The 23,789-nt window shown below is 46.0% G+C and overlaps 1 protein-coding gene across 4 annotated transcripts in view; it reads left to right on the top strand.

The window, feature by feature from the left end:
• The window catches only part of TSHZ1 (teashirt zinc finger homeobox 1), a 118,574-nt gene that overhangs the window by 52,131 nt on the left and 42,654 nt on the right, over positions 1 to 23,789 (top strand). The window contains exon 1 of one of the 4 annotated variants that reach the window (XM_061594355.1): positions 5,474 to 5,522. The exons of the other annotated variants lie outside the window; for them this stretch is intronic. The gene's annotated coding sequence lies outside the window, so the exon portion shown is untranslated. Of the gene's footprint in view, positions 1 to 5,473; positions 5,523 to 23,789 lie in introns of those variants that run through there. 4 annotated transcript variants of the gene reach the window in all.

The following is a 23,789-nucleotide window of genomic DNA, read 5'->3' as shown; positions in this document are numbered from 1 at the left end:
TTCCTCCAGCATTCTGCTGTATATGTATGTTAGGTGCTGAGGGGAGATCTTCCCTCCTCTGTTAGCCTGCTTGGTTTCTATGCTGAGTGCAAAGGAGGAACAGAGTACTCTATCTCCTCATCATCAGCCTGCTGACGTATCTGTATATAATTGCTTTTCACCCATGGCTACCAGATGAGTGCTTAAATACAAGGCTGCTTTAGATCTTTGGGAGTCTTCACTGGAATCAAAATTACAGTTAAAACAATAGGTGATGGATTGAAGCTGCAATGATACTTGGAGAAACTGATACAGAAGAATAGGGAAAAAACCTGAAGAACTGCTGACCAAACTATCACCCCATGAAGAATGAGAAGCTGGTCTGAAAGTAATATCGCTGTATAATGCTCCTAGATTATCACCTTTATAATGTAAGAAAGAACTATGTTAAAAGTTAATGAAGGAACTCCAGTGGAACCGTATTAGATTTTCCCCCCTGCCATTAAATGACTGGTACAGACTTTTAATGGAAGCTTTAACAAGGCTCTGTTATCAAAAGGACTATTGCACAAATTGAAACCAGGCATATAATCATTGAGGAGAAGCTAAGTCTATCCTTCAGCATTTTGGGTGGGAGAATATCTGTAAAGTGCAAGTTGGGGGGTAGCAACTGGAAAATGAAAGAAGAAAGAGAGAGCCTGCATTTGTAATGACAAATACCACAGCAGTGGAGATGTATAAACATTTCATGTAGAAATTATGGACAAGCTATCTTTTGAATTATCACACATACTCACAGATCTTTAGATGTCATTTCAGCTTTCAAAATGAACATGGCAAGGGAGACATCATAATCTCTCTTCTCCCCATTGTTTTGTTACTTTTGTTGTCTCAATGTTTCATCAGATGTGCAATTCTGGTGATACAGGTCAGTATACAGAGAACTGGATGGCTATTCTTGCATGATCACCAGCGCTCTTGAGTCGGGAGAAGGAAAGAAAGGAAATCTGCTGTTCTAAGAAAAAAGGAATCAGTAGACTCACCGATCACACACAAACGTAAACTAGTTCTCTGTATATGGTTATAATCCTTTAGCTGTCTTCACCTCACTCTCCAGCTGCCTTATTCCTTATAGGAAAATCCAGAAGTCTTAATGCGCATCTTCATATTTTTCTTTTTGTTTCTGCTAGAAATGTTTATTATATACGGTATCTAGTTTCTCTTCTTGTTCTTTATTTTAATGTCTTCCTTGCTCACCCCCTCTTATCCCTTCTCTCATTGGTCAAATCAGAATGCTTCTCCTAAAACTATCTTTGTCTCTTCTCATGTTATTAACCTCTTTCCTGCCTTATATACCTGTCATTTTTCAACATCATCCAGGTATGGCTCCAGATTTCAGAAGGCTCTGAGCAGCTGCCTTGCTTGGGCCCCACAAAGCACCAAATGGTTTCCCATCATAGTGCTACCATCAGTTAAGGTCATGAGCAAGCACACCTGGCAGGAGTGGCAGCCTTTAATGGGACAGCCACTACCACCAGATAGGCCTATGAGCAAGCAAGAGGGAGGGCAAAGGTGAGGCAGAGTTGCCAGATTCTTGGCCTGAGACTGATCCTGTATCTTTGGGAGAGGAGAAAGTCAGCCAAGTGCAGCTGTTCTTGCAACTCTGTAATGAGAAAAACCACAAGGTGGAATTCTCCCTTTCTCCTGCACAACTTTTAAAGATACAGAAGACCTCTTGGTTGCCAGGCCCGGCCTCCAAGAGGTCTTCTGTATCTTTAAAAGTTATGGAGGGGGGAGGGAGAATTCTACCTTGTGATTTTTCCCATTACAGAGTTGCAAGAACACCTGCACTTGGCTGACCTTCTCTTCTCCTAAAGATAAAGGATCAGTCTCAGGCCATAGACCTGGCAACCCTATGAGGCAGGCACTTGCTGTAGCACCACCATTGCATAGCTTAAGTGACAATATCAGTTGAGGGGCAGGCAAGACATCAGCCCCAATGGTGATACTAGATACAGTGGGCCCTGAAAAATGCCCCAGTATGCAGGGTGCTAACAATAGGCCTGACATTTGCTTCAAGATCATAGTCAGAGGCCATATTTTTCCCAGCAATGGCTATAGTTACCCACCGCCTAATCACTATCTTGCTAGGTGCTGGTTACTTATTTACAAATGGCATAATATTGGCCTTTACCTTGTGCTGGGCTGGTTTTAGCCATACAAAATAACCATATATTTGAAACCTTTGGTAGGTTGACACTTGTGATTTCTAGCAAACATTCCTGGTTCTATCCAGATAGTGTTTGTTTTAAATTAGAGACCAAAGAAATAAGAAAGCCAAAGCTCTTTGCTCTTAATGTTTGTAAAAACTTTAGACTGTGCATAAACTGTTGTTTCTTTTGTAATGAGGAAAGGCCAGCTCTTCTCTGAAAGTACTGAAGTGGTTTAATTGAAAGAACAATTTGATTTGCTGCTATTGATGCTGCTTCAGTAAAACAGCTTGGAATGCTAACAAAATTTTTACTTGTCTCTCCCAAGCCAAGGATTTAATACTGGCAGGTGAACTTGTGAAGGCTGCTTTCGAATATACAGAGACAATAACTGTCTTGGAGGTAGAACTTTGTCAATATTTTATGCCTTGAGCCAAAAAAACTTTCAGAATAATGGTGTTAAAGTCTTGCTCAAAAATGTAGCAGATAGACAAAGGGGAATTTATTCCAAGTTTGGGACTGTATGTTTTCTTAGTCATCTGTATATTGTAGCATCAACCATCAAGATATTTCAGGATGCCTGAAGGCATTTTTCTAGTTTCCTTTAAGTGCACATAATGCCAACTATATTTTTGTTCTAAACAGAAACATTGCTAAGTATTAGATCTAACTTTAACTTATATCCTGAAAGCTATTTGAAGATACCTCTGTATTTTAAATATCAGGCCAACAAAACTATCATTACTTAACTGAGAACAAAAATATTTATAGCAACATTCCATTTAAATTCTTGTGTTCTTAAAGCCTCTAGTGAAGCCAGTGTATGATAACAAAATGCTAGGATTAGTTAGCAATATTTGATAATCTTATAACAGCAAGGAAGACAAATGTGAAGACATCATTAGTTGATATAGTTAATTGATATTGCCAACGTAGAAATATAGGCAAAAGACAATAAGTAAACTGATATTGACATATGCAAAACTGCCTTTTTGTCCCCTAATTAGGGCTATAATTAGACGTAAGCTGAACAGGTGTGTGGCTCTTTCATGCTTCTCAAAAAGTAGCCCCACTTTTTGCAATTTTGCAGTTGGTGTCAAAGTATTATGTGTGTGTGTACGCATCTGGACCAAATATTCTCAGTTTTGCTAGGCTGTGAAGTGCCAATGAAACTGCTGCAGCATGGCAAAATAAGAAGTATTGTTCTGGATGTTTATGAATGCAGATGCTACCTATCTTCATGATATTGCACTTAGTGAAATGTGAGCTTGGATATGGTTTCCTGAACACATTCTGGAACACCTTGGAATCATTTGGGGCTTCAGACTGAGGTCAGCTTTGTTTGCTCATGCTGATGTCACCATATCAGTGATATTAGCATATTAAGCATGCAATCCCTGATTGTAATGTGCAAATCCTATTTTCCTCTCTGCTTGCCTGAAAACCTTTTCGGCTTTTTGAGTGTTTTTGTCAAATGATGGCAAAATGTCAAGGTTCCCATTAAACATTGAACAGGCATGCATTAAAAGACCAAATGAGTGAAGCACCCTCATGTTTTTGCAAGTTTTCCCTACCTTCCCCAAGCAAAACAGGCCATACATTAGGGAAGGCCAATGGTTAAAGCACTAGAGCTGGGTATTAGAAGAGATTCAGTGCATGCCCTCATTTCAAGTCAAACTCAGGTGAAATGGGTCTGGGCTTAACTTGAATTGGGGATACATTTTGCAAACAGGGGTAGTCGTCTGGGGTCTTGGGGGGGTCTTAGACTCCTTACGTTTTTGGGAGCAGGATTCCAATGTCTCCAGCTTCCTACAAGCCAATCAGCATGTCCTTTTCTGTTGATTGAAGCCATCAGAGTGGAAAGAGGTGAGTAAGCCACTGTGAAGATTTTTCTCAGTAGCTAATACAGTCTCATGCTGATTGGCTCCTAGGTAGCTCTGTTGTTGTGGGAGAAGGCATGTGCAGAAAGGACTGAGGAGTGTGGAGATAACAATGGAGAGCAAGCAAGCAAGTGAGGTGGCATGGCATGATTATCATGAGGGGACCCTGCACTTCTGGATTTGGCAGAATAAAGTAAACATCCATAGGACTTCTTTGCTAGACTAGGGAGACCTGCATTCAAATCTGCTCTTACAGTGCAATCCTATTCATCTCTACCCATTGAGTTCATGGGGTTTATTCCCAGGTAAGTGGGTATAGGATTGAAACCCAAAGCTGCAAACCCAATCCCAGTGAATCTTGGAGTAAATCCTATTGAATGAAGTATTACTCACTTCTGAACTGACATTGTTAGGATTGTACTGTAAGTCTTGAAGCACAGTGAGTGACATCTGGACCTGTCATGCTATCTCTCTGCCTAACTTATCTCCCATGTTGTTGTAAAATATAACGCATGGTGGCAGTGATGTACACTGCCCTAAATTCCTTGGAGTCAGGAGAAAATAAATATAGGAACATAGGAAACTGCCTTATACTGAGGCAGGCCACTGTTCTATCTAGCTGAGTATTGTTTACACTGACTGGCAGCAACTCTCCAGGTTTTCAGATAGGATTCCCTCCCTTCCCTACCTGGCGATGCCAGGGATTGAACCTGTGACCTTCTGCATGCAAAGCAGACACTCTACCACTGAGCAATGGGCCTTCCCAAAGGATCTGCTGAAACCTAAGATCAAACCAGGGACCTTTAAATAAATAAATACATTCATTTCAGTTGCATTAATAAAAAACATTCAAATAAAATAATACCATAGGAAAAAAGAAAAATATAAAGTCCACGTTGTATAGTATTTTTCATTTTCAAGTACCTAGGAAGTTAAAACCAATGAAAAGATAGAGAATATATGGATATTTGATGAGAAATTCCTTATTAGGATATAATAAACAAGTGAAATGTGATGTTTATAAAAGATGTTAGAAAAAAACATTTAGAACTCTATTATTTCAATTCATGCTTTTCTTCACAAGAGGATAGCAGCTTACCTCTTTATAGTCTATAGTTTGAGCATCCTACTCTTAATCTTGATCTTCATTGTTGTATGGGCATCACAGGATAACTCAGATTGCTAACATGGTTTTGCAGTACATGAGCAAGCCTGTAATGAGTCTCAGACTAGTATACTCTTCTCTCCCCCAGCCTTCTCCAATATGTGCTGCATCTACAATGGAAAACTATTATTTGTAACTGGTCCGCAAGTTATAAAACAGTTTGATCCTGATTTGCAGTTCTGGTTTGCAGGGCAAGTACATGCCACAGGTTGTGAGTTTGACTCAAATCAGGATGGAATCACATCTTTTGGGAGAAAGAGGGAGATCATGAGTCCACATTCATTCCAGGTATGTTCACACAGTACCAAACTATAGTTTAGTGATATATCTGAACTTCGCCAATTGCTTAATTGACATCACACCAAACAATGATTTGTGTTAGCCATAGTTTAGAGTCCAAACCATATTTTCATCTTTGAGATGTACCCAGGTAAACCAAAATTTATAATTGTTTATTTGGTTTCATTTTCCATCTACATAATTCTCAGTTTTGTAAATTCATTCCTGTTTCCGTGGCATAGCAGTTCTGAAGGAAGACCAATGACTGTCTCTATGGTTCATTAATTTGGACATCATGTCAAATCTTGTGCACACCATGATTTGCAAAGCCACTTCAAACCGTGGTTTCTGATTTTTATTTCCTGGCTGATTGCAAGCCATAGTTTAATTCAGATATTGTAAAAAAACCATAGTTGAGCTTCCTCCTCTGATCCTGCTACTAATGTGAACTCATCCGTAGTTTGCGGCCTATTGCCGAAATAAACACAGACACCATTCATTGGGTTAAATAATGGGCCACTTTATTAAAACAGAGTCAATTATAACCAATGAACCTGCAGAGGGACAATCCAGTGCGGGGGAATTCGGCTGATCCAGGCAAAGCCTGCTTGCAGCTATAGGGCAACCAAACCTTGCCAGAGCCTGGGGCTGCCCTGTGCCAGGCCCCAGTTCCGGCCACACCCTGAAGATGTGTAGGGGGTCCAACCCGCATCACCGCCCCCCGGAGCCGTGAAACTCCGAGCGGATGAGGCACGTTGGCCCCAGAAGCGGCCCGTGTTCTGCTCCCCCGGGCCGTATAGCCCAGAGCTGCAGGCCCCCGGACCGCCAATCACCCCCAAAGGTGCCTCCTAGCTGCCCTTTCCCTTTTAACCTTTCCCCCGCACTTCCTTGACCAGTGACCATTAAACTCTACAGCCAAAATGGACCAATTAGCCTATTAGCCCCCACAGGCACCCGTGCTAACCCTTGACCGTCCTTTACAACCACAGTGTGGAGTAGGCAAAAGAAACCTGCCGGCAAAGCGAGGCAGGCAGGCCAAAAATTCCTAGTCGGCCCCGTAGCGACCAAATTAATCACACTGCAGCCAAGGGAGGGTTGGGCGGGTGCCGCCAGAAATTTGCAGTGATGGTGGGTGGCTGGCGGTATGGCCTTAAATGGCTGTCTGCCGCCCCGCCCCCAAGCTGCATGCTACGTCAGCGCACCAGCGCACTGCGTGCACACCCCCTCAACAAGATGGCGGCTCGGCTGCGGCTGCAAAACTCGTCCCTTCGACCAGTAAGTTCCGGCCGCGGAACGGGGGTTGCGGCCTATTGCCGAAATAAACAGACACCATTCATTGGGTTAAATAATGGGCCACTTTATTAAAACAGAGTCAATTATAACCAATGAACCTGCAGAGGGACAATCCAGTGCGGGGGAATTCGGCTGATCCAGGCAAAGCCTGCTTGCAGCTATAGGGCAACCAAACCTTGCCAGAGCCTGGGGCTGCCCTGTGCCAGGCCCCAGCTCCGGCCACACCCTGAAGATGTGTAGGGGGTCCAACCCGCATCACCGCCCCCCGGAGCCGTGAAACTCCGAGCGGATGAGGCACGTTGGCCCCAGAAGCGGCCCGTGTTCTGCTCCCCCGAGCCGTATAGCCCAGAGCTGCAGGCCCCCGGACCGCCAATCACCCCCAAAGGTGCCTAAAGGTGTCACCTAGCTGCCCTTTCCCTTTTAACCTTTCCCCCGCGCTTCCTTGACCAGTGACCATTAAACTCTACAGCCAAAATGGACCAATTAGCCTATTAGCCCCCACGGGCACCCGTGCTAACCCTTGACCCTCCTTTACAACCACAGTGTGGAGTAGGCAAAAGAAACCTGCCGGCAAAGCGAGGCAGGCAGGCCAAAAATTCCTAGTTGGCCCCGTAGCGACCAAATTAATCACACTGCAGCCAAGGGAGGGTCGGGCGGGTGCCTCCAGAAGTTTGCAGTGACGGTGGGTGGCTGGTGGTACGGCCTTAAATGGCTGTCTGCCGCCCCGCCTCCAAGCTGCATGCTACGTCAGCGCGCCAGCGCACTGCGTGCACACCCCCTCAACAAGATGGCGGCTCGGCTGCGGCTGCAAAACTCGTCCCTTCGACCAGTAAGTTCCGGCCGCGGAACGGGGGTTGCGGCCTATTGCCGAAATAAACAGACACCATTCATTGGGTTAAATAATGGGCCACTTTATTAAAACAGAGTCAATTATAACCAATGAACCTGCAGAGGGACAATCCAGTGCGGGGGAATTCGGCTGATCCAGGCAAAGCCTGCTTGCAGCTATAGGGCAACCAAACCTTGCCAGAGCCTGGGGCTGCCCTGTGCCAGGCCCCAGCTCCGGCCACACCCTGAAGATGTGTAGGGGGTCCAACCCGCATCACCGCCCCCCGGAGCCGTGAAACTCCGAGCGGATGAGGCACGTTGGCCCCAGAAGCGGCCCGTGTTCTGCTTCCCCGAGCCGTATAGCCCAGAGCTGCAGGCCCCCGGACCGCCAATCACCCCCAAAGGTGCCTAAAGGTGTCACCTAGCTGCCCTTTCCCTTTTAACCTTTCCCCCGCGCTTCCTTGCCACAAAAGGGGGACAAGCCTCTGCTTAGTCTCCCCTTGCCCCACACCCGATAAGAATCCAGTGCACACCCCCCTGCAGGTCCATTAGGAAGATGTCATTGCCCACGTCCGTCAAGTGCACGCCATCTGGCCTAAACAACTCCAGCCTATCTTGCCTGATCTCTGGGTGGTGTATGACAGAACCCCCTAGGCCCTTGATGGCCCTCTGAATCTGTCTATTAACCTTCTTCCGCATCCTGTCCATTCCCCGTGGGTCATCAGCCCAATTCCACGTCCTGCGCGGCAGGATGTCAGACCATACCAAGTGCACCCCCGGCCAGCACAGCGCAATGGCCTGGAGGTCACTACATGCCTGTTCGATTAGGGCCTTGCCCTTCAACAGACCCAAATCGTTACCTCCCAGGTGGATGACCAGCACCCGGGGCACTGCCCAGTCCACAGCCAACCGGAACAAGGTGGGCAGGAGGCCGTCCCAACGCATCCCCCGTCGTCCCAGCCACCGCACATTGGCCCACTGGCTGAGCCCCAGCTGCGTTCCAATGCGGGACTTCGCCGCCCTGCGGCCTGCCCAGAAAACCATGCTGTGGCCGCAGAGGAGGATGCTCACTTGTTCCGATCTTTCCCAGCGGCCTGCCAAAACGACATCATTGCCATTAGCCGGTGGCCTCATGCATCTCCGTTAGTGGTCTAACATATGCCTTATATGCATCCGAGGACCACGTGCCCACTGCCTGCAGCTGCCCCTTGGAAAAACCCAGGTGAGCAGCAGTGGAGGCTGCCCCTATTCGGAAGGAGTGTGTCCCGAACTTGCGGGCGTCCACACCTAGCCGCTGGAGTGCTGTCTTTGCCACCGACCAAAATTGGTACTTGGTAAGGGGCTGGAGGTCCCTGTGCCTGAACAGGTACCCTGGCTGCAGCCCGCGGGCTGCCAGAAAAATGCGGAGGGCCCTAATCGGGCAGAGCTCCTCCTGTTGGCATGGGGATAACACAATCAGGCGACCCTTCTGGTGTTGGTCCGACTTTGACTGCCTGAGTCGCAGGTGGACCCCCTCTGCCTCCCAGCTGAGATCAGAAACCAGGAGGGCCCGGAGGGAGCTATCCGACTTAGAACCTGCCACCACCTCCCCTATTCGGAAGGCCCCAAAGAACAAGGTGAGGGCTGCAGCATGGTATAGCAGTGCCTCAAAATGGGAAGAACATAGCACCCTCCACTGTCCCCACAGACCCAACAGTAGCTCTGGGGAAAAGGGGGAGCGTGCATCAGGTGCATGCGGGCACTCACGGGACCACCCTTCCAGCATCCGGCGGACCCTAAAGTCACCGGAGTAGTCCTGAAAGCCCCGTGCTTTCCCTAGGAAGGATAGACCTGAGAGCTTACCTCTGATGGTCCTGACTGAAAGCCCCCTCCGCTTCCCTTCCACGCAGAACTCCATAAGATGCTCCACGGGGATGGGCCACTCCTGGGTGTAGCCTCTGGACTCCCTGAAAGTTGCAAGGTCCCTACCTGCCCCCTGGTAGCTGGCCAACGTGCTGGGTGCCACAGAAAGGCTTATGGCCTGTTCTGATTTGGTCCTCCAATCTCCCATAGCGCTGGGGGTACCACGTCTGGCTGAGCCCTTGCCCACGGCGCCAGCTGGTGAAATCTCTCAATCTGGTTCCGTGATAGAGCATCAGCAATGCTATTATCAATACCCGGGACATGGCGCGCAAGGAACTGTATATTATAGCGAAGACATTGGAGCACAAACACTCGAACCAGATGCATAACATTGGGGTTTCTAGAGGACAGGGTGTTGATGACATGCACCGTGGGGAGGTTGTCGCACCAAAAATGGACTGAGGAATTGCCCAGTTTGTCCAGCCAAAGGTGTACAGCTACGACAATGGGGAAGAACTCCAGAAGGGTCAGGTCTCTGGTTAGGCCAGCCTGCACCCAGTTCTGTAGCCAGCTGCCATGACACCATGAGTCATGGAAAATGACCCCAAAACCGCAGGAACCTGAGGCGTCGGAGCTCACCTGTAGCTCCGCTTCCAACAGGCGATCCTTTCTCCATAAGGAGAACCCATTGAATTCCCGCAGGAAGGTGGACCAAACTGCCAGGTCCTCCCGGAGAGCGGCTGTAACACGTGCGTGATGGTGGGGGCGTGATAGGCCCGCCATGGCATCGTACACGCGGCGCAGGAATGCGCGCCCGGGTGCTACCACCCTGCATGCAAAGTTCATATGTCCTGCCAGCTGTTGAAGTGTGGCCAATGTCACCTTCTTCGCCCCAACCACCTCTGAGATTTTCCCCTTAAGGGCCACCAGCTTATCCAGCGGGAGTCTGCAGCATTGGGCCACTGTATCGATCTCTATGCCCAGGAAAGTGAGGGTAGTGGATGGGCCCTCGGTTTTCTCAGCCGCGAGGGGAACACCCAGTTCCCCCGCCATCCCCGCGAACTGCTCCATAAATGCCTGACAGGCGCCCGAATCTGCAGGGCCCGCAAACAGGAAGTCGTCCAGATAGTGCACCACTGATTGCCGGCCTGCCCGTCTCCTGACTGCCCACTGCAAGAAAGAACTGAAGCGCTCAAAAACCGAGCATGAGATGGAGCAGCCCATAGGCAATGCCCTATCCACATAGTATTTGCCCATGAAGGCAAAGCCTAACAGCTCAAAATCCCCTGGGTGCACAGGGAGGAGACGGAAGGCTGATTTGATGTCACACTTTCCCATGAGGGCGGCCATCCCGCAGACCCTAACCATACGAACCGCGCAGTCGAATGACGGGTAGCGGACAGAGCAGAGGTCTGATGGGATGAAGTCATTTACTGACCCACCCTGGGGAAAGGACAGGTGGTGTATAAGGAGAAATTCGCCTGGTGCCTTCTTTGGAACAAGGCCCAGCGGGGAAACTCTGAGTGAAGGGATGGGTGGTGCTGCAAATAGGCCCAGCACGCGGCCTGCCATGACCTCCTTTCTAATTCCCCCCCCATGACCGATTCCATGCCCGCCACTGATTTTAGGTTGCGGGACATGAAGGGGTGCCTGGGACCCAAATAGGGAATCCGGAAACCCTCTGTAAAGCCCTGTAGCAAAAAGTGGGCATCTTGGACTCGGGGGTAACAGCAGAGCAAGCGCTGGAGTTCGGAGAGTTTAACTGGACTGGGGCCCCTTTCCTTGAGCTGAGCTAGCAGCTCCTGGTCTCCTTGCGCCAGGTGGGTCCCTGTTTCCACCTCTGAAGGGGCGGCCCCTGGGGCAGGCAGCGCAGGAATGCGGACCCCCGCATATTGCACACTCGTGTCGGAACCTGCAGGGGTTACGGCCACAGTGGCCTCGGGAGCTGAACTCCCAGCAGAGCAGGCAGGGTTGAACCGCCTGCCCCGCAGGCCCGTGGGAAGGAGCTGCTGCTGCCTGGTGGACCAGGAGGTGGCCGCTGTCTGTTCTATCCCCAGCTATGGGCTTGGAGTGTGACATAAACTGTAGCCACAGGTCTGCCTCCTTTTTGTCCCAGGGAAGGGAGGTATCAAAGGCCGCCCTCATACGAAACGCTTCGTCGTAGGCGAGCCATGCTGCCCCCTGGAACTCGGAGTAGCCCCGATATACGATATCGAGGTATTTAATCAGAATAGGGCCCTTCTGTGGCTGTTTCTGCATCACCACCCCCATGTATGTCAGAAATGCAGGCAACCAATTAGCCCAAGTGCGTTCAATGCGCCGCCTCTTGGGCTTGTCAGGTTCTGCCTCTTCACCCTTGTCCTTCTCCCTCCTCACTGGTTCCCTGTACAGAAGTGAGAATAAGTCGACGTACTCCCCTTTCCAAATTTTTTCTTTTGTAGCGGGCAGCAGGTGAAAGCCCAGTGGGGCTGATGTCTCTCCGAAAGGTATAGCCCCTTCCCTCACTGAGCCCAGAGGGTCAGTGTCCTCTGCTGGGGGGGGTACCGACCAGGAGGGTTGAGCCCCCACTCCCATCCCTGTTTCGGCAGTGGTCTGCCAGACCTGCTCACAGGCCACCCCTAGGGGAGGCAGCTGTTGTGGTGTGCCATGCCCCGCCCCCATGGTGATCCCCGCTTGCCCGTACCGCTCGGTTTCAGCTGGTGGGGAAAAGGGCCAGTATGGAAACCCCCACGGGGGCCAGCCCCACTGGGGCTGCCCCTGTTGTTGTGCTGCCCAGGGAGACTCACCCCCTATGTTGTCCGCTGAAGGCCCATGCATGGGCTGTGGTCCTGGGGCTGCATGCGAAGACAACGCTGTTCCTGCTTCTGCTCCGGGCGCTCTTGCTGCGGCCCCACTAGGCCCTGCCTCCAGCGCGTCCAGTCGCGCTAAGATAGAAGTGATAGCCGCAGCGTTAGCCCCGCCAACTGGACGCTGCACTTTCTCCCGGGGCCGCTTGGGGGGTGGTTCCCTTGTCCTCCCCGTTGCCGGCTGGGCAGGGCCCCTCTCCAGTGCTTCTAACCTAGCCAGTATAGTGGTCCATGGTATGCCTGCCCCCTGTCCCCCATCCTCCGCAGCAGGGGGTGGGCGTCTACCCTCTGCCCTGGGGGCCCTTCCCTTCCCTTTTGGCCCACCTTGACCTTTTTTGGGTGGCATCCTGAGCTAGCATGTAGGGGGACGATGCCTTCTGCAGTAATGAGAGGTGATCAGCCTGGGGATACCTAAGGGGGGACCCCGCACCCTCACTGTCCAGCTGGACCGTGTCCCCTACTCAAACCGGTCCCCTGCCCTGGGCCCCTTTATCCCACCCCCACAATCCTGGCCCCTGGGCTGCTAAGCGACCAATGGGGTGGTGTGCAAGATGGGTCTGGGAACCACTCCCTTGCTATGGGCTGAGAACCTTCCCACAGGGGTCCCCTGGATAGTAATTTAAAGTAATTTAAAGTAATTTAAAGATAGTAATTTAAAGATAGTAATTTAAAGAGTAATTAAAGATAAAAGAACGCTGCCACAAGGCCGCCTCGCTTGAATTCCACCGCTGCCGCTAGGCCGTGCTGCCGTCGCCGTCGCTGGAGGGCATCCCGGGGCCTAGGGCTCTCTCCGTCGCTGGATGGCCGCTGCCGCCACACTTCCGCGGCTGGATGGCCTAGGGCTCCCTCCGCTGCCCCACCGGGCCCGCAGGCTGCACCTCTGCGGCTGGATGGCCGCTGGATGGCCGCTGGATGGCCGCTGGATGGCCGCTGCCGCCACCTCAGCCGCTGGGTGGCCTAGAGCTGTCCCCGCTGCCCCACCGGGACTGCTCCTGCAGGCCGCTCCTCCGCAGCTGGAAGGCCTCCGAGGCCTAGGCTCGCCGCCGCCTCAGCCCAGAGCCAGGGGCTCTTCGCCGTGCCGCAGCCGCGCCGCTCCGTGATCGAGCCGCGCCGACCGCTCCTCGCCGCCGGCCCCGCGCCAAGGCCTGGCCTGTAGGCCTGGAGAAGCCACGTGCGTCAGCGGGCGATCTGAGCCGCGTCGCCGCCCCGCCCCCAAGCTGCGTGCTACGTCAGCGCACTAGCGCGCTGCGTGCACGCCCCCTCAACAAGATGGCGGCTCGGCTGCGGCCGCAAAACTTGTCCCTTCGACCGGTAAGTTCCGGCCGCGGAACGGGGGTTGGCTTAGCATGTGGTTTGTCTCACTCCAGACAAACCAAGGTTTGTTTTTAGTTTAGAGCTCGTGGTTTGTCTGAAGGAGACAAACCGTGAGCCCGGGTTTGATGGCATGCTAAGCCAAATCACGGTTTAGCTCACCACAGCACAGCAACTTCAGGACCAGAGGTGGCCTGGAAGAGGAGCAAAATGGCTGTGATCTCATCAGGAACCCATGAGCTTGTGCATTCATACTAAGCCATGGTCTGGCTTAGTGTTACATGCAAACTGAGCCTTCTGTGAGCTAAGCCATGATTTCGCTTAATGTGTTGTCCAAACACAGGGTAATGGTTGGTTTTGCTCCAGAAAACCATAAGCTATAACCAAGGTTTGTTCTTCATTTTTGGCTCATGGTTTGTCTGAAGGAGACAAACCACAAGTCCAAGTCTGATGACATGCGAAGCCAAACGGGCTTAGCTCACTGCAGCACAGCAACATTAGGACCAGAGGAGGAGCAAAGCAGCCATGATTTCCCATACACTCATGCATTCACACTAAGCCATGTATGAAGTGAGCCACAGTGTTGTGCAGCAGGTTTAAAGGGAAGTACAACACAAAATGTCATTCATTCATTCATTCAAAGTATTTATATCCTACTCTGGGAAAGCTCCCAGAGTGCCTTACAAATCAATACAAATAACACAGTCTCTGCTCTCAATCTCACAATTTAAAAAGACAGGACACAAAAGAAAAAAGGGTGGGGAGAGGAAACAAGCTCAGGCACAACATTCTTGTTGTTGTTATGTGCCTTCAAGTCGATTACGACTTGTGGCGACCCTATGAATCAGTGACCTCCAACAGCATCTGTCATGAACCACCCTGCTCAGATCTTCTAAGTTCAGGTCTGTGGCTTCCTTTATGGAATCAATCCATCTCTTGTTTGGCCTTCCTCTTTTTCTCCTCCCTTCTGTTTTTTCCCAGCATTACTGACTTTTCTAGTGAATCATATCTTCTCATGATGTGTCCAAAGTATGATAACTTCAGTTTCATCATTTTAGCTTCTAGTGACAGTTCTGGTTTAATTTGTTCTAACACCCAATTATTTGTCTTTTTCGCAGTCCATGGTATGCTCAAAGCTCTCCTCCAGCACCACATTTCAAATGAGTTGATTTTTCTCTTATCTGCCTTTTTCACTGTCCAACTTTCACATCCATACATAGATATTGGGAATACCATGGTCTGACTGATCCTGACTTTGGTGTTCAGTGATACATCTTTGCATTTGAGGACCTTTTCTAGTTCTCTCATAGCTGCCCTCCCCAGTCCTAGCCTTCTTCTGATTTCTTGACTATTGTCTCCATTTTGGTTAATGACTGTGCCGAGGTATTGATCCTTGACAAGTTCAATGTCTTCATTGTCAACTTTAAAGTTACATAAATCTTCTGTTGTCATTACTTTAGTCTTTTTGACGTTCAGCTGTAGTCCTGCTTTTGTGCTTTTCTCTTTAACTTTCATCAGCATTCGTTTCAAATCATTACTGGTTTCTGCTAAGAGTATGGTATCGTCTGCATATCTTAAATTATTGATGTTTCTCCCTCCAATTTTCACACCTCCATCTTGGTCCAATCCCACCTTCGGTATGATATGTTCTGCATACAGATTAAACAAATAGGGTGATAAAATACACCCCTGTCTCACACCCTTTCCGATTCGGAACCAATCGGTTTCTCCATATTCTGTCCTTACAGAAGCCTCTTGTCCAAAGTATAGGTTGCGCATCAAGACAATCAGATGCTGTGGCACCCCTATTTCTTTTAAAGCATTCCATAGTTTTTCATAATCTACACAGTCAAAGGGTGATTTTCTTCTGAAATTCCTTGCTCCGTTCCATTATCCAACATATGTTTGTGATATGATCTCTGGTGCCTCTTCCCTTTCTAAATCCAGCTTGGACGTCTGGCATTTCTCGCTGCATATATGGTAAGAGCCTTTGTTGTAGAATCTTGAGCATTACTTTACTTGCATGGGATATTAAGGCAATAGTTCGATAATTACTGCATTCTCTGGGATCCCCTTTCTTTGGAATTGGGATATATATTGAACGCTTTCAGTCTGTGGGCCATTGTTTAGTTTTCCATATTTCTTGACAAATTTTAGTCAAAATTTGGACAGATTCAGTCTCAGTAGCTTGTAGCAACTCTATTGGTATGCTGATAGATTTGTTTCTTCCAAGAATTTTAAGAGCAGCTTTCACCTCACATTCTAAAATTTCTGGTTCTTCATCATATGGTTCCTCCGTGAATTAATCTGTCATCCTTGCATCTCTTTTATAGAGTTCTTCAATGTATTGCTTCCATCCTCTTTTTATTTCATCTCGGTCAGTCAGTGTGTTCCCCTGTTGATTATTCAACATCCCTACTTGTGGTTTAAATTTCCCTTTCATTTCTCTAATCTTTTGGAATTAGGGTTCTTGTTCTTCCCATTTTGTTGTCCTTTTTTATTTCTATACAATAATTATTGTAATAGTTTTCTTTGTCCCTACGTAGTAGTCGTTGTATAGTTGCATTTAGGGTTCTGACCGTGTTTCTATCTCCTTTGCTTTTGCGTTCCTTCTCTCTTTAACTATTTTAAGAGTTTCTTCAGTCATCCATTGAGGTCTTTCTTTTTAACTAGAGATATTGTCTTTTTGCATTCTTCTCTGATAATGTCCCTGACTTCACTCCATAGTTCTTCTGGTTCTCTGTCAACTAAGTTTAAAGCCTCAGATCTGTTCCTTATTTGATCTTAGTTACAAGGTTTTTGCAATGAATGGAAATTGGCTGATAATAGACCTTGGTGCCCCTGAGAAACAGCCTGGTGATCCAACCTTCTGGGAATTGACTATAATGCAATCAGAAATTGTTGACTTTTCAGGGTGGGGCCTAGCTAGAAATATGCCGGCTTCTTGTCACTCTCATTGTGACAAGTAGACTCACAAGAGCCCTGTTGATAACCTTACCCAAGCCCTGGAGATGGCCTTGCTTCACATGGCAGGTGGAACTGATGGCCACTGTGAGGGGGAGGGAGGCGTCCAGTCCAGCTAGTGAGAACAGCATTGAGTCGATGAAGAATGTTGTCCTGGAGATTTGATTGGTAGTGATCTGAACTGTATATTAATCTGTAGGATTGGCGTGAAAGAAACTGTCACTAAGAATCAGAGAGAGATAAGCTGCATTCATACATAATGCTAAACTATGGTTTATTAGCATGACCATACAGCTTTCTCAGGATTGTGTGTCCCTTTTCCACGAATGGCAATCAAAAGATTTTAATCCTGCTTTAGCAGCAAACCAAAGGTTTGCCATTATCACAAGCTGTGGTTTGCAAATGCCATGGTTATTGATTCAGGTTTGCTACTGATTTGCAAGCCATAGTTGTCAGTTCAGATCTCAAAACAAACTATAATTAAGATTCTTCAACCATACTTTGACATGATATCTGAAGTGAGCCAATCTCTCATTACAGTTACAGTTTCTTTGAATCTAATGGGTAGCCTTAATTGCTAATCTATCCAGGTCTTCACAGATCATAAACTATCATTTCTTCCAGTTTTCCTGACAGATAAACGTAGGAGGTTTAGATGGAAAAATATTTTTCTGTTGTTTTTGACTGCCTACTGCTGGGTAGTGTTTTCAATTAATGTTGATAGTTTTTTCCCCCTGACCACTTGTTGCTGCTATTATTGCTTATAATAATAAACAACTGCTAGATACGCAGTTCTGAAGAACACAGCAGCATTTGTATGACATATGGTAGTATCTGGATTCATAGATCATATAATAGCTTGGAAAGGAAGTTAAACAACAAAAACTTCTGATTTGGGTTTTGAACTGAAACAGCAAAACATTGCATCCATCTCCAGTGTTGATGGAAGAAGATAGTAGGGAAGGAAGAAGCTAAGATACTGTGGAATGGTGTAGATTTGCCTATGGTGCTTGCGTAACAGCAGAGAAGAATCTGAGTGAGTTTGAACCATGCCATTCTTTTTTCAAGTTCCTGTTACAAGTAACTAAACAGAGATGTTTTCATCACAATGAAGACTAGAACAAATTCATTTAACATGACAAATCAGGGATTTGCTAACAGTACTCCAGTTGTGCTTCCCAGTCGTTACAATCACATGCACAAATGTGCACGCACACACATACACGCACACATCTCCAAAGAAAATCATTGCTTTTAAAATGGCAAATTCTTAAACTCTTCATGAAAGTAACGAGAACGCTTTGAAAACCTACAAGAAAGTCCTTGATAAAAAATATAAACACAAGATAATGAATCAGTGGCAGTACATTTCAGTTGAGGAATTGACAGCTAATTCATTGAACAGTGACTGAAAATAAAATAAACCATGTTAAATGTTTATTAACTTGTATTTCTGTTGTGAGTGAATTTATGTGTAAAGGATAGGGTAGAGGGGAAACCAGGGAAATCTTATCCCTCTGAATTATTTGTTTCTAGCCCTTGAATGGTGATGTGGGGGGGGGAATGTATTTTCCTTATTCCCTTTATGCTTTCCCTTCTGCTTTGAATTAGTATAACTAAATATATTATACCATGCTATTTACCTCAGTCTGCAGTTTTTGTACTACTCTGTGGCTTCCCATTCTTAGAAGTTTGCAGATAAATCACTGATCAATGTAGAGAGGCATCACTGCAAATGTTAAGGCAGAATATTTATATGATACCATAAAGTGGAATTATTATTCTTTTCTGCATACAACTTTGTACATTTACAGTTCACCTACATAGTGTGGTATTGTATATGGCTTTTATTGAATTGATACATTAATTAACTATGGGGCTGGGTTTTTTGGTTTTTTTAAAATAGTTAAAAATCAATATAGGATCTGCTGTTGGCCTCCAGGAATTCTGAGAAACCATTTCTGTTCAGTACTGTATAGAAGAATATTTTATTTACATATTTGTAAAATAAGGATGCACTGTTAGTCTTTTGTTAATTTCCAGGTAATTAAACATTTTTATTTATGAAAGAATTGATGTGATCTGTTTATAGCATCAAGGTTGTATGATACCCAAACTGTAGCTGCATCACTAATTAATGTACATAATTGTCATGGTTTTAAGGTGAAAATTAAAAAAGTACTGTCCAATTAATCATCTACTAAGAGTTCATTAATTAGCTAACCTCATGTAAATGGGCTGCATTTTGATGACAACTCACTTAGAGTGAATACCTGACTAACTCAGTTCAGTTGGAGCATTAACCATTGAATTCAGTGGAATTTTCACTGCAAGAGCATTTTAATCCATTCTAGACTGTATCAGTAAACAGGAGAAATCCTTTAATTGTTTTAGAATTTTGCAGAGGTTTTTCCAAACAGCCTTCAACATTTGTTTATTTATTAAATTTATATCTTGCCCTTCCCACCAGAGGAGCCCAGGGCAGCAAACAACAAGCCATAAAACAATAAAAACATCTTTAATCCAATACACATGCAAAGTGGGAAAGATCTCTGCTTAAAATTGCCTTGTTGGAAGAGGAAGGTCTTAGGCACCGAAAAGATAATAATATGTAATGGGAGGGAATTTCAAAGGATGGGTGCCACAACACTAAAGGCCTGATTCCTATATTGTACGAAACAGACCTCCTGATGAGGTGGTATCTGAAGGAGGCCACCACCTGCAGAGTGCAATGATCAACTGAGTATGTAAAGGGTAAGACAATCTTTTAGGTATCCTGGTCCCAAGCTGTATAGGACTTTATACACCAAAACCACAATCTTGAACTTAGCCTGGTAGCTAACTGGCAGCTAGGGCAATTATTTCAACAGTAGAGTAACATGTTGGTAATACCCTGCCCCAGTGAGCAGTTGAGCTGCCACCTTTTGCACAAGCTGCAGCTTCTGGACCAACCTTTATTTATTTGTTTGTTTGTTTATTATTTGTTTATTTATTTATTTATTGCATTTGTATACCGCCCAATAGCCAAAGCTCTCTGGGCGGTTTACAACAATTAATGACAACCCCACATAACTGCCTTTGTAACATTTGTGTTGCAAACATTTTTATTGCTGGACCAAAATACATTGGATACTTTCCTGTCCTCTGCTCTCTCTGCATGCCTCCAGTATCTGCTCTCGAGAGTCGCCCAACATTCTGGAGCAGATTTTGAGAGTGTGTTGAGAGACTAACAGGAGAGGAGGGGAAAATTCCATTGTACAAGTGGAAGTCTGCTGTGTGAGTGTTACAGCAGTGTTTTCTGTTTGCCAAGGTGAAATGTGTAATATTTCCATTGTTTCATTATTACGTGCAGTATATTACAAAAGATTTTGCTTTACAGCACATCAGCAATATGCAGTACTTGGACAAATGATCAAATATTTACTGACAGGCAAAAACCCTTGTGGTTTAAGAACTTACCTATAGCCAACAGATATTTCTATCAAACTTTAAAAAGCAGGGAAATTGGGCAGCTATAGTGAATGCACCAGGGGAGCAGGAGACCTGACCTCCTCTCTCAGATACTGTACTGCCCTACAAATTTGTCAAAATACAAACACTATTTGGGTTGGTCTTTCACAGTCCAATCCATTTCCTGTATTGCTAGAAAGAATTTGGTAACGTGCCTGTGAGCATACGGTGAGTGGTGGCAACACCTGCCATCTCCAAAGATGGAGATTTACATTTTTGTATGTTTGTTGAGGTTCTTACTTTGCTTCCTTCCTGTGTTACTACTGTTCTACAGAGAATCTAACGTAGAAAATTATATTTCATTATTCATCCTAGAAATCTGTGTCAAATTTATTTTTAATAATTTCAACCCCTTTTTATTGGTCAGTGTCATATGATGGTGAAGACAGCCTTTTGTGTTTCAAACTGGAGATCATGCTTTATTTCTATTTTGGGTGCATTAACAATTGAATCTGAATCTGCAGTTTGATGTAAAATCAGACGGATTACAATATGTTGTTACTTAAGCAATGACTCCAGCTGTTGGAAAAACAAACCTGGCCTGCCCAAAATGCATGTTTCCAGCCTGCTATGCTTAAACTACTGCACTTAAGGAAAGTTGGGCATAATTGTTTTTGGAGCTTTTTTCATGTTGCAAAGTGTTGCTGTATTTCACATATTCACAGTAACAGAAGCAAAAAGAGAATGATTTACTATAGGAAACTTCACTAAAATTACAAAGTAAATCAAACATATTTAAAGTGACTATCTGAATGATATCAACTGTATCTTAATATTGTTGCTTTCTCCCTGCTAAAACAAGATCAGCATAGCACATGTCTTGTTTCTGTTACCCAATTCTTCCAAGCTACACAGAAAGTGGATTGGACTGTGAAAGACCAACCCAAATGGTGTTTGCATTTTGACAAATTTGTAGGGCAGTCCAATATCTCAGAGAGGAGGTCAGGTCTCCTGCTCCCCTGCTGCATTCACTATAGCTGGCCAATTTCCTTGCTTTTTAAACTTTGATAGAAACACCTGTTGGCTACAGATACATTCTTAAACCGCAAGGTTTTTTGCCTATTAGTGAATTTCCCTGCTTTTTAAACTGGGAGGTAAGAAATGGGATCCTGTACAAGTTTGCTTAGAATGGATAACAGTTGAATCTGAAAGTGCAGTATGATGTAAAATCAGACTGATTACAATATGCTGCTACTTAAGCAATGGCTCTAGCTGTTCGAAAAAATAAACTTGGCCTGCCCAAGATGCATGTTTTCAACCTGCTATGCTTAAACCACTCCACTTGAAGTGTGGGCATGGTCAATTAAAAACAGAGCATCTCTAGAATTTTGCTAGAATATATTTCACCTCCCACTGTTTCACCATATGCAAACTGAGCCACTTTTCATGTCTATTGGAAACTATTCTGCAGAATAGTCAGTGCTATTATTCCACAATTGTTTTTGGAGTTTTTTTAGTGTTGCAAAGTATTGCTGTACTTCACATATTCACAGAAACAGAAGCAAAAGAAAATGATTTACTATAGGAAACTTCACTAAAATTGCATAGTAAAACAAACATTTAAAGTGACTATCTGAACAATATCAACTGTTTTAATATAGTTGCTTCCTCTCTGCTAAAACAAGATCAACCCAGCACATATTCTTGTTTCTGTTATTTGGGCTTATTGCAGGTGTTGCCACCACTAACCATATGCTCAGAGGCACATGTTGCCAAATTCTTTCAAGCTCCACAGGAAGTGGATTGGACTGTGAAAGACCAACCCAGATTGTGTTTGCATTTAAAAAATTTGTAGGGCAGTATTTGTAGGGTAGTATAATGGCTCCTAGCTGCCCAGTTTCCCTGCTTTTAAAAGTTTGATAGAAATATCTGTTGGCTATAGGTACATTCTTAAACCGCAAGGGTGTTTTTTTTTTTGCCTGTTAGTGAATTTCTCTGCTTTTTCATTGGGGAGGTAAAAAATGGGACCCTGTGCAAGTTTGCTGAGAATGGATTGATCATTTGCACACTTATTGAGTTCAGTGGGATTTACTCCCCTGCAATCATGCTTAGGACAGGTGAAACTGACCACAGGGGATGGGGAGGGGAGGAAGGGAAGGGGAGTAAACAGGATCGGGAGGGGAGGGGAGGGGGAAGGGCAGGTTTGATCATGTACATGTTTATTGAGTTCAGTGGGATTTACTCCTGGTCAATCATGCTTAGAACAGATAAAACTGATCATGGGGGTGAGGAAGAGAAAAGTGAGGAGGGCTGGAGTGGGCGGGGAGAAGGAAGAGGGGAGGGGAGGAAGGGAGTGGAGAGGAGAGGGGAAGGAGGGGGAAAGGCAGACGTGATCATTTCCATGCTTATTGAGGTCAATGGGATTTACTGTCATGCAGTCATGGTTAGGATAGGTAAAACTGACCATGGGGGAGGAGGAGAAGGTAGGGGAGGGGAGAGGAGAGGTGGAGGAGAAGGAGGGGATTGGGAGGGGATGGGGAGGGAGCAGCAAATGATGGGGGAGGGGAGGGCAAGAGGGAGGGGAGAGGAGGAAGGGATGGTAGGTTTCATCATTTGCATACTTTTTGAGTTCAGTGGGATTTACTCCTGTGCAATTATGCTTAAGATAGGTGAAACTGACCTGGGGGAGGGGCAAGGAGGGGAGGAAGAGGGAGGGGAGGAGATTGGGTGGGTGAGCACTGGTGAGAGGGGAAGCTCCTTTCCTTTTCAAAAGGAAAACACTGAGAAGAGTATCATTCTTTTTCAGCATTTCCCACACCTTTTTAATCTATAGTAGGCATATGTAGTCTCCCATCCAAATTTAAACCAAAGCTGTCCCTGGCTACATCTATACCAGACCTTTATTTCACTTTAGACGGTCATGGCTTCTCCAAAAGAATCCTGAGAAATGTAGATAGTGAAGGGTGCTGAGAGTTGCTAGGAGACACCCTGTTCCCCTCACAGAGTTTCAATCAGAGCGGCTGACTGTTAAACCACTCTGGCCGCTGGAGGGGAATAGGAGTCTCCTCTCAGCACCCTTCAGAAACTACACTTCCCAGGATTCTTTGAGGAAGCCATGGCTGTCTAAAGTGAAATAAAGGTCTGGTGGGGGTGTTGCCTCCGGATTAGACAAGACAAGCAGCTGTGAGTCTGGCTTTTAGAACACGTGACAGTTGGTTCTTACTGAGCATTCCCATGCTTATCATTGACTTCAATGTTACATTTCTTATTTAATTAAAAATCAGCCAGGCATTTTTTTAACTTTTCAACTACAGAAGATGAAGGTCAGAGTATGGGTAAGGTCAGTAATAGGATTACAGGTATTCTGTGAACATGGCTGATTTTTAATTAATTTCAACAAATTATGAGACCTCTGACACAAAAAATCCAAAAGGGGTCTGGGTTTCTTCCCTCTCTTTTTACATTTTGAACTCTGGATTCTCTCTGTCATGTGTATCACCATGAAAATTTAGAGGGTTGTTAAGCAAGTGTTTCTGAGTTCAGGACTATAAGTTTTATAAGGTTTTGTTTTGAAATTGGCTTATGGGAAGCATCAGAATGGCATGGGGGTGTATTTTCAATTTAACATTGCGGAATACAAAAAATCCATGCTGGCCAATAAATAACAGCCTTCATATGGTATTTTAAAATACTTCACATGCATTATCTCAGTAATCCCTTAAAACCCTCTATGGTAGCTCAG

This window comes from Rhineura floridana, chromosome 1 (genome assembly GCF_030035675.1).
Source record: "Rhineura floridana isolate rRhiFlo1 chromosome 1, rRhiFlo1.hap2, whole genome shotgun sequence".
NCBI lineage: Eukaryota > Metazoa > Chordata > Lepidosauria > Squamata > Rhineuridae > Rhineura > Rhineura floridana.
The sequence above is the reverse complement of the archived record's forward strand: the minus strand, read 5'-3'. Positions and strand labels throughout refer to the sequence as shown.